The following is a 12,376-nucleotide window of genomic DNA, read 5'->3' as shown; positions in this document are numbered from 1 at the left end:
CCTCGAGGGGCTGAACCCTGGGGGGGGGGTTAGATCTTTGACAAGGGGGGACCCAGAGTGTTTGAGCCCTATGGAGCTCTGGGGGAATGCCTGAGCTTTGGGAGAAGCCCAGGAGGTCAGAGTCCCATGGAAGGCACTGGGGTGGCTCAGAAGGGCTGAGCCTCGGGGTCAGCACCAAGGGGGCTGAGCCCGTGGGGGGTAGCTAAGCCTCAGGGTAGGGGGCACAGGATTCGAGCCCTGTGGAGGATGGGGCAGCACTGAGGTGGCTCAAGAAGGGCTGAGCCTCGGGGCCAACACAAAGAGAGCTGATCCCTCGGGGTCCCTGGGGGCTATATGGAGGCAATGACCCCAAGCCAAGCAGGTCACCCCTCTCCCTTCAGCAGCACCCCCACCCCAGCAAGGGCCCCCCCCCCGGCAGCAGCAGCAGCAGCATGTGCACGCTGCGGGGCGGTGAATGGAGCTGCCTATTGATTCGCAGCCCGGGCTAAAAATAACTTTCAACTCTTCATCCCGAGCTGTGAAAAATCCCCCATTGCTAGGCGACAGGTTACCGGGAGACAGCCGGCGCTAGGCGACCGGGTACCGGCAGACAGCCGGCGCTAGGCCGTGGCGGTTGCCGCGGCGACCGCAACCGCTGCGCACTGCGCTCCGGCTCGGGCTCCCGCGGCCCGGCTCCGGCTCCCGCCGTCCGGCTCGGACCGGCTGGGATGCTCAGGGCCCCTAGGGTGCCGGGTGCGACAGGTAGGAGCCTTCCGCAGCCCCAAGGGCTGGAGGGGGTGGGAGGAAGGCGGCAGCAGCCAACGGGGCGCTGGCAGTTGGCATAAAGATGAGCTGCGGTGGAGCGGTGCGGAGCGGAGCCTGCCGGCTGTCCCGGCGGCAGCGTGGGGATAGGGGGTGGGAGAATGGCTTGGGGTGGAAGGGAGCTTCAAGACCATCCAGTTCCAGGCCCCCTGCCACGGGCAGGGACACCTCCACCAGCACAGGCTGCTCAAGGCCTCATCCAGCCTGGCCTTCAGCACCTCCAGGCAGGAGGCAGCCACAGTCTCCCTGGGCAGCCTGTGCCAGAGTCTCCCCAGCCTCACTGCAAAGAATCTCTTCTTCCTCTCCACTCTCAGTCTCTTCTCTCCCAGCTCAAAGCCATTGTCCCTGGGCCTGGCACTCCCAGCCCTTGTCCAAAGTCCCTTCCCAGCTCTCCTGGAGCCCTTCAGGTACTGGGAGGCTGCTCTGAGGTCTGCCTGGAGCCTTCTGCACAGCCCCAGCTCTCCCAGCCTGTGTCCACAGGGGAGGTTCTGCAGCCTCTGATCATCTCTGTGGCCTCCTCTGGCCCCTCTCCAGCAGCTCCAGGTCCTTCTTGTGCTGGGGGCCCCAGAGCTGCAGGTGGGGTCTCACCCAGCCTGTGGTCAGACAGAAGGGACTGTCCCCATGGGAGGCTCAGGGGCCTGGCCTGCCACAGCATGGGCTGACAAACTGGGATCCTGGTGAGCTGGGGTGGCCAAGTACCCCCATTGTGGGTATCCCCTTGGGCTGGTGGCACAGCCGGTCCACCCCAGCTGTGTTTCCTCCACTGGGGATGTGCACAGAGACTTTTCCTGCTGAGGGACTCCTCCAGTGCCTGTAACCCCTCTTGGCATAAAAGTGCCCCCAGGACACAAGGCCCCCCCAGCGTGCCCCGTCTGGGACCCGGTGCCGGCAGGGATTTGTGACAATGAGGCTGTGCCAGGACCAAGGAGACAACAGGGACCATCCAGAGCCCTGCCGGGTCCGGGCTCACTCCTTGTCACCCCCCCCCCCCGGGGCTGTGCAGTGACAAAAAAAGGCTGCCACGTCCCTGAAGGGGACCCAGCCCCCCTGCCGCTGGGTGACACTTCCCCTGCAACACCCCCGCAGGGACAGGGCACCACAAGGCAGGGGGTGAGGGGGAGAGGACATTGCTGCGGGGAGAAGGGACCCCGGAGAGAAGGACCTCCAGGTCCTCGGGTGATGGGGGAGAGCTGTGTCACCTGGATGAGGCCACGGACCTGCGGGCCCCCATGGTCACTAACTGCTCCAGCCCCTTCTGCCGTGGTTGTCACCCACTGGCCAGGGGGCGTGTGCCTGCTTGTGCCCAGTCTCCTCCCCCAGTCCCACCCCACCCCCCGACCGCCGAAACCCGACCTGCCTTATAAATAATGGAGGCTGGAGCCAGGCAGCTCCGGCAGCCTCCCCAGGGCCTCCCCCCGAGCTGGTCCCGCTGCTTACGTGGGGCTGTGCGAGGGGAAGGCAGTGGGGACCAGGTTAAATCTGGCACCTAACCACTTCCCTCCAGCCTGGGACGCAGTGGTGAAACTGAGCCCCGGTCTGGGGTACTGGGAAGTAGGGGGGGCCGCAATGGGGTATCCCCCCCAGCACCGGGGTGCAGAACCCTTCTCTGGGTTCTCGCAGCACCCCCGGGGCGCTGGAACTGGAGCTGGAGCGACCGTCCCAAGGGCCAGAGCTGGCGGCCAGGGGTCTGCACTGGGGTCTCCAGTCTGCCAGAGCCCTGCTGGGGAGAAAGGCAGAGCAAGCATCTGTCTGTCCAGCCAGCCTGACAGACAGCCGTGCCCCCATCCACCCATCCACCCCTCCATTCATCTCTCTTCCTCCATTTCTCCCTCCATCCCTCCATCTTTCCACCTCTCCATCCTTTCACCCTTCTTCCCTTCACCCCTTCCCCTTTCCTCCATCTCACTGTCTCTCCATCCATCCCTCTGTCCCTTTGCCCCTGAATCCATCCATACCTCCCTCTCTCCCTCCATCCCTCCACCCCCAATCTCTCCATCTCCCTCCATCCCTTCACTCCCAATCCCTCCATCCCCCCATCTTTCCCTCCATCCCTCCACCCCTAATCCTTCCATCTTTCCTTCTATCCCTTTACATCTGAATCCATCCCTCCCTTCCATCCCCCCATCCCAAATCCTTCCATATCTCCATCCCTACATCTCTCCCCCCCATCCCTCCCTCTCCCCCTTCCATCCCCCCCCCCATCCTTCCACCCCTGCACTTCTCCCCCCCCCCCTCCCGCCAGCCCACCCAGCTGCCAGCCCAACCCTTCCCGCACCCCCCCCACCCCCACCCCAACCCCACACCTCACGGCTCCCGCTTGCCTCTCCCGGTTCCATCTCCACCACCACCGCTCTCTCCCGGCGCCCGTATCCCTTTAACGGGCCCCGCCGCGGCCACGCGTGTGCGTGTGTGCGTGTGTGCGAGCAGCTCCCAGGGCTGGCTGGCAGCGAGGACCCCCTCCCCCTTTTTTTTCTCCGTCCCCCCCCTCCTCAAGATCCGGATCCGGCCCCGTTTCCCCCCTCTCGCCTCGTTTATTTTTCCTGTTGTTTCAGGAGCTCGGGGCGGGGGCCGGGCAGGATCCGGCCCCTTTTTTCCCCCCCCCCCACCTTGGTTCGTGGTTTGCTGTTTTTTTGGGGGGATATTTTCGGGAGGGGAGGTTGTTGCTTTGGGGTGGGGGGAAAGGGGGGAGAGAAAGAGGAGAGTTGGGGTTGGGTGGGTTTTTTTTTCCCTCCCGGTTTTTCTTCCCGCTGGATTTTTTTCCCCCTCTCCTGCCACCGAAAGAGGATTGGCACAAGGCATGGCATGAGCTTCGGGAAGCGCCGCTGGAGGTAAGGAATCGTTCGGGAATCAAAAGCTTGACAACACAAAGCCGGTGCCGGTGGCGGTGACGGCGCCGCCACCGCCACCGGCACCACCACCGCCACCGGCACCGGCACCGCAACCATCCTCCCCCCCCCCCCCCCACCGCATCCCGCATCATGGAGCCGCGTTATATAACGGCGGCGGAGCCAGCCCGGCCCCGGTAACTCCCGGTCCGGTTTGTGCTCTCCCCCTCCCCCCCCCCCCCCCCGCCGCCTCTCCATCCTTCCCCATCCCTTCTCCCAGTAAGCTCAACAGAGGCTACTGGTCGGAGTGGAAATCCACCCCCAACCCCCCGCTGCTTCCCGGTGATGCTGACCACCCACCGCCCCCCCCCTCCCCTCCCCCCATTTGACAGTTTGAGGCGGGGTGGGGGGGTCAGGATGTGCACCCCCCAAAACCCAGCATGGGGGTTGGGGAGTTGGGTAGGAAGAGGGGGTGTTTGGGGGTGTTTGAGGGTGTTTGGGGGGGGCATGGTTGTGGGGGATAGGGGCAGGGGGGTGCAGGGGTGGTGTTTGTTGTTGTCCTCACCGCCACCACCACCTCATTCAGCTGCCCCTTGTCCTCCTTGAGGGCACCATGGGATTCTTGGCACCCCCCAGGGCTGCACCCTGACACCCAACTCCTTGGTGGGGCTTCCTCTGAATGCAGGGACAGCCACCCCCCACCCCCACCCCCACTCCCACTCCCATTCTGAGGACCAGGGAATAGCCCCAGCTGAGGTGGGGCTGAGAGAGCTGAGCCCCACAGAGCCCAGTGTGGGGCCAGGCACCCCCAGCCCAGCAGCCCAGGAGGTTGTTTCGGAGGGACAAGGGCTGGGCTGGAAGGGTCCTTGTGTGAGGCCAGCTGGTGCTGAGGGTGCTGGGGTGGACAAACTGGACTGGGGTGGGGGAAACTGAGGCAGGAGGTTGTGGCAGCAAGCAGGCAGAGACCCTCATGACCCCGTCTGGGTGGGGGGCTGGGGAGTGCCATGAGACACCAGGCCAAGCTTGCTTTGGTACTCTAGCATCAGCCTGTGCTGAGCTGGGCATGGTGGTGCCCAGGGAAACCAGATGCTCCTGGGGATACCCCTGGCAGAGGTCCTGCTCCACCACCCCCCTCTGTCCAGTGGCCCAAGGGGTCTTGGGCCCCCTCAGCAGCACCTTGACATGCAGCAGGGTGCAAGGAGAGTGCCATGGCATGCTGGCATCCCCTCGCCTCTGGAAGCTGGGTGCTGATTTCCCTCTGGCTACCAGGAAGAGGGAGGGAGGTGGCTGTGGAGTGGGGAGGGCTGGCTGGAGCATCCATTTTTCATGAGCTGGGTATCTATTTTTCCCCGAGCTGGCTTCCCCCACATCGATCCCTGTGCTGTGTTCCCTGTGCCAGCAGCTCCACGGTGGTGGGGAGCAGCAGGAGGAGCATCCCCAGCACTGGCAACCTGCTGTCTCCCCACAGGCTGCTGCTGGGGCTGGAGGGACCCTCAGGCCAAGGTGGCAGAGTCAAGAAGGCTTCAGCAGGGGAAGGGTCCCCTCCTTCCCTCTGGTTGGGTCACCTGCACGTTGACCAACTCGTGGTGAGGTGGCCACGCTCCAGGGAGGAGCAGGGTGGCTGGAGGGGGAACACTCAGAGTTTGGGAGCTGGATGCTGCCTTCAGGCTCTGCAAGCTGTGCCTGGCTCGGGTTCTGGCAGCCCCGTGGCGAAGCCGCAGTGCTCTTCCCCTTCCTCAGTTTCCCCATCCCCGAGCCACATCCCCGAGCAGCACCCAGAGAGGGGGGTGGGGGCCTGGGAAGCAAGTGGGTGCTGATGGTGTGGGAGGCAGCAGGATGGGGCACGTGGGTGAGTGGGGCTCTTTCAGCAGCATCCCACCCACCCCCGCCCAACCTCTGCCCACCTGCCACGGGGCCCTGTCACGTTTGCCTGGTGCTCCAGGCACTGAGGAGGGGCTGGAGCTGAAGGGGAGAGTGTTTGGGGAAGAAGCAGATCGGCAGAGCCACCTCTCCAGGGTTTCTCCCTAGTGGAGGTGTGAGCCATAGCCAGTTCCCATCCAGGTGGCCTGGGGGTCTGCCCTGGGAGCAGGGTCAGGCCGGTGCCTTTGCTTCCAGGGTGCCTCTAATGGCTTTTTGGAGCCTGCGTCGGCATCCGGCGGCCACAACCACCTGCAGCAAAGAGTCCTGCGGCTGAACGCTGCCCTGGCATCCCATGAGCTGCTGGTCTTCATGCTGGACAGGTGTTTACCCACCTCACCCTAAGCCCAGCTCCTGGCCAGACCCCCAAGCCCAGGGACAAGAGGACATCACTGCTTGAGTGGCCATTGCCACGTCTGGAGGGATGAAGGGGGTTGAGCAGAGGCTCACCTCCCGGTGGTACCCAAGGAGCTCAGGGGCAGGAGGCTTGGGGGCAGCTGTGGCCCATGGTCCCCTAGGCTCCTCTCCTCATGGGACCTTCCAGTTTTGTTCTTCTCTTCCTGGGCTCAAGAGGGGCAAAGAAAAGGACTGCAACATGCTGGGTGCTGCTCATTGGGCTCTGGCTGGGCATACAGTGAGGAGAGGCTGAGCTGGGCACAAGAGGAGCTGTTCCCTCTTCCCCTTGCCTTGGTCTGTGGGGAGCAGGGAAAAGCTTGGCTGAAGCATCCTCCCAAGGCTGAGCAGGGACCTCCAGAGGAGGCTGGAGGAGCTGGGCTCAGGGCAGCATGTGGAGGTCCAACTCTGCTCTGCTTTGCATCTCCTCGTGGGTGGAGGGTCCCTCCCAGGGCACATGTGGCTGGCTGGGGTAGGGAGGAAGGGCAGGGCCTGGTGTCTTTGGGAGGTTTGGGTCTTAGCAGAGAAGAGAAAAGCTGCTGCAGGAAGGGCTTGTGGCAGCCAAAGAGCACTTCACTGCCTGCTGCAAGGAGGTTTTGCCTGGCCAGGCCTGGGGAGGGGGGGATGGAGCTTTGCCTCCTCTCTACAACTCCCCCACGCTGAGGGCTGGGGGGACAGCAGCTGCAGCTTGTGCTGTGAGTGGCTGTGAGCTGCTCTCTCAGCTGAGCAGACAGTGGTGAGGACCTGAGCAGAGCTTGGCACCTCAGCTAGCATTTCCCCAGCTCCCTGGGCATGGGGCTGGCCCTGGGGAGCCTGGCTCCAGGTCTTGTCCCTCGGGAAGGCTGTGGGGCAGTGCAGACAGCTGTGCTGGGGAGTCTCTACCGTGACAGCTCTGCTGCCTGGCCATGAGCTGCCTGAGACCCAGTGATGGATTCAGCCACAAGCTCTGCCCTGGGACGAGCAGGCAGCAGAAACAGGACTCAAACCAGTTGCTTTCCCAGCCCCTCCTGAGCCTCTTTGTCCACTGCATGGTGGGATGAGCTCCTGGGTGTTGTTGGAAGCCCAACAAGGGAGCAGGAGAGCTGCTCTCAGCCCTCTGGTCTCCAAGGATGCTCTCAGGGTAGCTCAGGGAGGAGTTTCCCAGCTCCCACCACACAGGTGGCAGGGCTGCAGGGCCAGGCAGAGCAGCAAGGCCTGTCCCCACCGTGAGCTCCTGGCTGGTGCAGAGCAGGAACAGGTAGTGCTGAGTTTGGAGCTGTGCTCTGAGCCTCTCTCGCGGCGGAGCTGTGTGAGTGCCGAGCCAGGGAGCGCAGAGCTGCCTGTGCACACCCCCACACAGCTTCCTCTGCCCAAACACATCCTCTGCCCCTCCATCTACAGGGGGCTGCTGGCTCCTCCAGGGCCTTCTGTGGCTCCTCTGCACTGCTGGGGTAACCCAAGCCCTCTGAGGGGATCTGGTCTGGGAGGGTGGTGGTTGTACCTGTTCGTAGGACCACAGAATTGCTTGGGTTGGAAAAGCCCTCCCAGAGCATCCAGTGCAGCCATCAACCCAGCACCACCATGGCCCCCAAACCATGGCCCCAGGTGCCATGGCCACAGGGCTCTGGAACCCCTCCAGGCATGGGGACTCCACCACCTCCCTGGGCAGCCTCTGCCAGGCCCTGACCACTCTTGCAACAAAGAATTTTTCCTCCTCTTCAACCTAACCCTCCCCTGATGCAATTTCAGGCCGTTGCCTCTCCTTCTAGCACCTGAGCCTGGGGAGCAGAGACCAACCTCCACCTGGCCCCAGCCTCCTTTCAGGGAGCTGCAGAGAGCAAGGAGGTCTCCCTGTGTCACAGGCAGGGGCCAGAGCTGCTGGGATCAGGGCAGGAGGCAGCTCACGCACCACCAAGTGCTGCCAGGGAAGGAGATCCGCGCAGTTGAGATGTCTTTATTACCACCATGTGCTTCAGTTGGCAGCTCCAGCAGCCCTCCTCCCCTCCCCCCTTCCCCCCCCCCCCGCCCCGTCCTCCACCCAAGCCCATGGCTGCCGGCTGAGGCTGTTGGGTAGAGCTGAGGGAGCCATCAGCCTCCGGAGCGCTGGACAAAAGCCTGGGCTGCGATGCTGTGCCACAGCTCCGCGCCTCAGCTCTGTTTTCCCCGCCCGTAGCAGCAAGTTGATTTGCTGCATTAGTAAAAATAGACAGGCTAATGAATTCAGCTGATGCAACCCGCGGCGAGCGCCGCTGCTCCCTGCCTCCCTGTGCCTGGCGATGGGCAGCCCGGGGCCCCGCCTCCTGCTGGGGGCATCCGCCCGCTCCCGGGGCTCCGCCGGGGTGCTTGCGGCCGTGGCTGCGCACGCCTGAGTGTGCGGAGAGATGGAGATGTCTGTCTGCGCCCGTGTGTCCGTGTGCGGGGAGCTGCGAGCCGCGGCTGCTGGCTGCTCAGCTGCTCTCTCACTCGAGCAGTGGCTCTGCGGGGATTGTTTTGCTCAAGGCTTGGATCCCGGATAGGCAGCAGGAGCTTCGGGCCAGGCTGGTGGAGCAGGAGGCGGCATTCCGGGATGGAGCAGGGCCACAGGAGGGTCTTTGAGAGGGATTCAATAGGTCAGGCGTAGGATCGCTTGTAAGGAGCTGGTGGGGCAGCGCGAGGTCCGTGCAGGGACCTGGTGGGGCAATAGCAGCATCTCTTAGCAGGACCTCGCAGGACAATAGGAGAGCGTCGCAGGGACCTGGCAGGGCAGCCCTGGACCCCCACAGGGGCCGTTGGGTCGGCAGGGTCGGGGGAAGCCGCCCTGGGGACGCTGCTGTCCGTGGTGCTGAACGAGACTGCTCTCCACGGTGCTGAGTGGGAACCGACCTCTGTCCACGGTGCTGAGCGGGTACCGGCCGCTGCCCGCCGTGCTGAGCAGGCCTGCAGGACGAGGGGTCCAGGGCCTCCCCAGCTGACCAGTCCAAGGTCCCCAGTGGCCACCGAGCACTGCTGACCTACAGCCCGCGGGAGGCTGCAAGCCCAGGAGGTGCACAGCTCACCCAGACTGGCCACAGGCAACGAGCCCAGCGCCCAGAGGGTGACTGCCAGACCCAGTGACTGCCTGACCCAGTGACTGCCAGATCCAGTGTGTGACTGCCTGATCCAGTGACTGCCTGATCCAGTGTGTGACTGCCAGATCCAGTGACTGCCTGATCCAGTGTGTGACTGCCAGATCCAGTGTGTGACTGCCAGATCCTGTGTCTGCCTGATCCAGTGTGTGACTGCCAGATCCAGTGTGTGACTGACAGATCCTGTGTCTGCCTGATCCAGTGTGTGACTGACAGATCCAGTGTGTGACTGACAGATCCTGTGTCTCCCTGATCCAGTGTGTGACTGCCTGATCCAGTGTGTGACTGCCAGATCCAGTGACTGCCAGATCCAGTGTGTGACAGATCCAGTGTGTGATTGACTTATCCACTGGGTGACTCCAGACTCAGTGAGTGACTCCTGTTCCAGTGTGTGACGCCTGATCCTTTATGTGACTCCAGATCCAGTGTGTGATTCCTGATCCTTTATGTGACTCCAGATCCAGTGTGTGATTCCTGATCCAGTGTGTGACTCCAGATCCAGTGTGTGATTCCTGATCCAGTGTGTGACTCCAGATCCAGTGTGTGACTCTTGATCCTGTGTGTGACTCCGGATCCAGTGTGTGGCTCCGGATCCAGTGTGTGACTCCTGATCCTGTGTGTGGCTCCAGATCCTGTGTGTGGCTCCAGATCCTGTGTGTGGCTCTAGATCCATTGTGTGACTCCTGATCCAGTGTGTGACTCCTGATCCAGTGTGTGACTCCAGATCCAGTGTGTGACTCTTGATCCTGTGTGTGACTCCGGATCCAGTGTGTGGCTCCAGATCCTGTGTGTGGCTCCAGATCCAGTGTGTGACTCCTGATCCAGTGTGTGACTCCAGATCCAGTGTGTGGCTCCAGATCCTGTGTGTGGCTCCAGATCCATTGTGTGACTCCTGATCCAGTGTGTGACTCCTGATCCAGTGTGTGACTCCAGATCCAGTGTGTGACTCTTGATCCTGTGTGTGACTCCGGATCCAGTGTGTGGCTCCAGATCCTGTGTGTGGCTCTAGATCCATTGTGTGACTCCTGATCCAGTGTGTGACTCCTGATCCAGTGTGTGACTCTTGATCCAGTGTGTGACTCTTGATCCTGTGTGTGACTCCGGATCCAGTGTGTGGCTCCAGATCCTGTGTGTGGCTCCAGATCCATTGTGTGACTCCTGATCCAGTGTGTGACTCCAGATCCTGTGTGTGACTCCAGATCCTGTGTGTGGCTCCAGATCCAGTGTGTGACTCTTGATCCTGTGTGTGACTCCTGATCCTGTGTGTGGCTCCAGATCCTGTGTGTGGCTCCAGATCCTGTGTGTGGCTCTAGATCCATTGTGTGACTCCTGATCCAGTGTGTGACTCCTGATCCAGTGTGTGACTCCAGATCCAGTGTGTGACTCCTGGTCCAGAGGGTGCCTGCCTGGCCCCACAGGTTGCCTGCCTGGCCCCACAGGTTGCCTGCCTGGTGCCTGGTCTGGACGCTCCCCTGCGCCGCTGCCTGTGTTGTGCCAGCACACCCCGGCAGGCTGGCACTGCCAGGCTGGCTGATCTCCCTGGCAGCTTTCATCATCCTCTTCCCCACAGCTTCCTCTGCCGGGTGGTGTTGGCAGTGCCAGACTCTTGGGCCCCCTTCTTTCTTCTCTCTCCCTGAGTCAGAGCCGCCCCCCCCCCAAACCCCCCCCCCCCCCCGGCTCTGCCTCGCTGCTCCCTGGGATGACAAAGCCCTGACGAAGGGAGTGACTGCTCCGACGGTGACGTTCCCGCCGAGCTGTGCCCCCTGGAGTGAAGTCAGGAGGCTGAAAGCCTTTGCCCTGTGCCGTTGTCAGGTCTCCTCCCACTGCGCCCTGGGACCTGGTGCTGCTCTGCTGGCCGCTGCCTCCCCCGCCAGCTGTGGGCTGCGGGCGCAGTGTGATCCCTCCAGGGGGTCCCTTCCTGGGGGATCCCAGCGTTAGGATGTGCTGAACGCTGCTGCTGCTGTTGGCCTGGTCACTCAGCTGCAGAGAGTGAGGTGCCAGGCAGAGGAGTACAGAGTAAATCTCTGCCCTCCTGCTGCCTTGGGACGGCCACAAAGCGCACGGAGGCGCTGGTGTTGCTGCTGGAGCCTCGCAGGGGCTCCACACTGACACCGCCAAGGCCGCCGGCTTCTCATCTCCCTCCCTCTCCTCTGCTCAGTGGGTCGAGGGCAGGGCCTAGGGCAGGACAAGTGAGATGGTGGCTGTCCCAGCACGCAGCAGACCTGATCTAGCTGAGAGCTTTGGGCTGTGGAGCAGTGTGGCCTCAGCTCCGGGGTGGAGGAAGCTGTGGGGCTGCTTGGCAGCAGGCAGAGGCTTTCCTGCATCAGCAAAAGGCAGATCCTGGTGCTGCCCCACGATGCCAGAGATGGAGAAAGCAGATCACCTTCTCCAGGCTGGGATCCTCCCTCCAAGCGCAGTCCTGGTGCTAGGAGCCCCCAAACCCTTGCTTGCCCATTTCAGTGGGGAGGTGCAGCAGCAGACAACCAGTGTGCCTGCCTGGCTCCCACTGCCCCTGCCTGGAGCCTCTGGTGCCCAGGAGGCCTAAACCTCCAGCTGTGTGAGGTGAGTTCCCAGCTCACTCACAGTCTGGGGTCTCTGTGAGCCAGGCAGTGCCCAGGGCCCTGTCCCAGCCCCCTGAGGCAGGAGTGGGAGAGCTGCTGAACCCCCTTGGCCCACACCAGCCCCAGCCTGTCTTCAGGGAGCAGGCGAGGGCTGAGCTGGCTGCAACCCTTGCCAACACCTCCTGCTGGCTGCATTTCTGTCCAGCCACTTGTCAGCATCTGGCTCCTCCTGTGACTGTGCCCTGGGGCTGCTGAGGCCCCAGACTGTCCCTCTGCCACCACCTGTCCTCTGGCTGGGGGTAACCACGGCTTTGGCTGCGGGACCCGTGCTGGAGTGACAGCATTGCTGTGCAGCCTGGCGTTACCTGCTCGGATTCTTGCTGCAGGGTTGTGTCAGGCTCCTTGGACCCTGCTCTGCTCTGCAGGCTTCCCTAACTACAGCCACTGGTTTGAAGCTTCTTCCTTCTTTCCCCTCCTTTTCACCTGCTTTCAACTGAGTTTCAGGCATGTCCGAGCAGCAGAGGCTCAGCTCCTCTCCCAAGCAGTGTGAGAGGAGGCAGAGGAGGCTGCAGCCACACAGGGACCAGCATCAGTCTGTCTGCAGAGAGCTGTGGTCATGTCCTGGGACTGGGCTGCCACTGGGCTGCCTGCAAGCACCTCCATGCCAGTGTGGGAGAGGCCTCAGCAGCTCCCACCTCTCACCCTGGCCTCAGCAGCTCCCAGCACTCTCACCCTGACCTCAGCAGCTCCCACCTCTCACCCTGGCCTCAGCAGCTCCCACCTCTCACCCTGGCCT

Source organism: Dryobates pubescens, chromosome 4, assembly GCF_014839835.1.
Source record: "Dryobates pubescens isolate bDryPub1 chromosome 4, bDryPub1.pri, whole genome shotgun sequence".
NCBI lineage: Eukaryota > Metazoa > Chordata > Aves > Piciformes > Picidae > Dryobates > Dryobates pubescens.
This window is presented reverse-complemented; position numbering follows the sequence as displayed.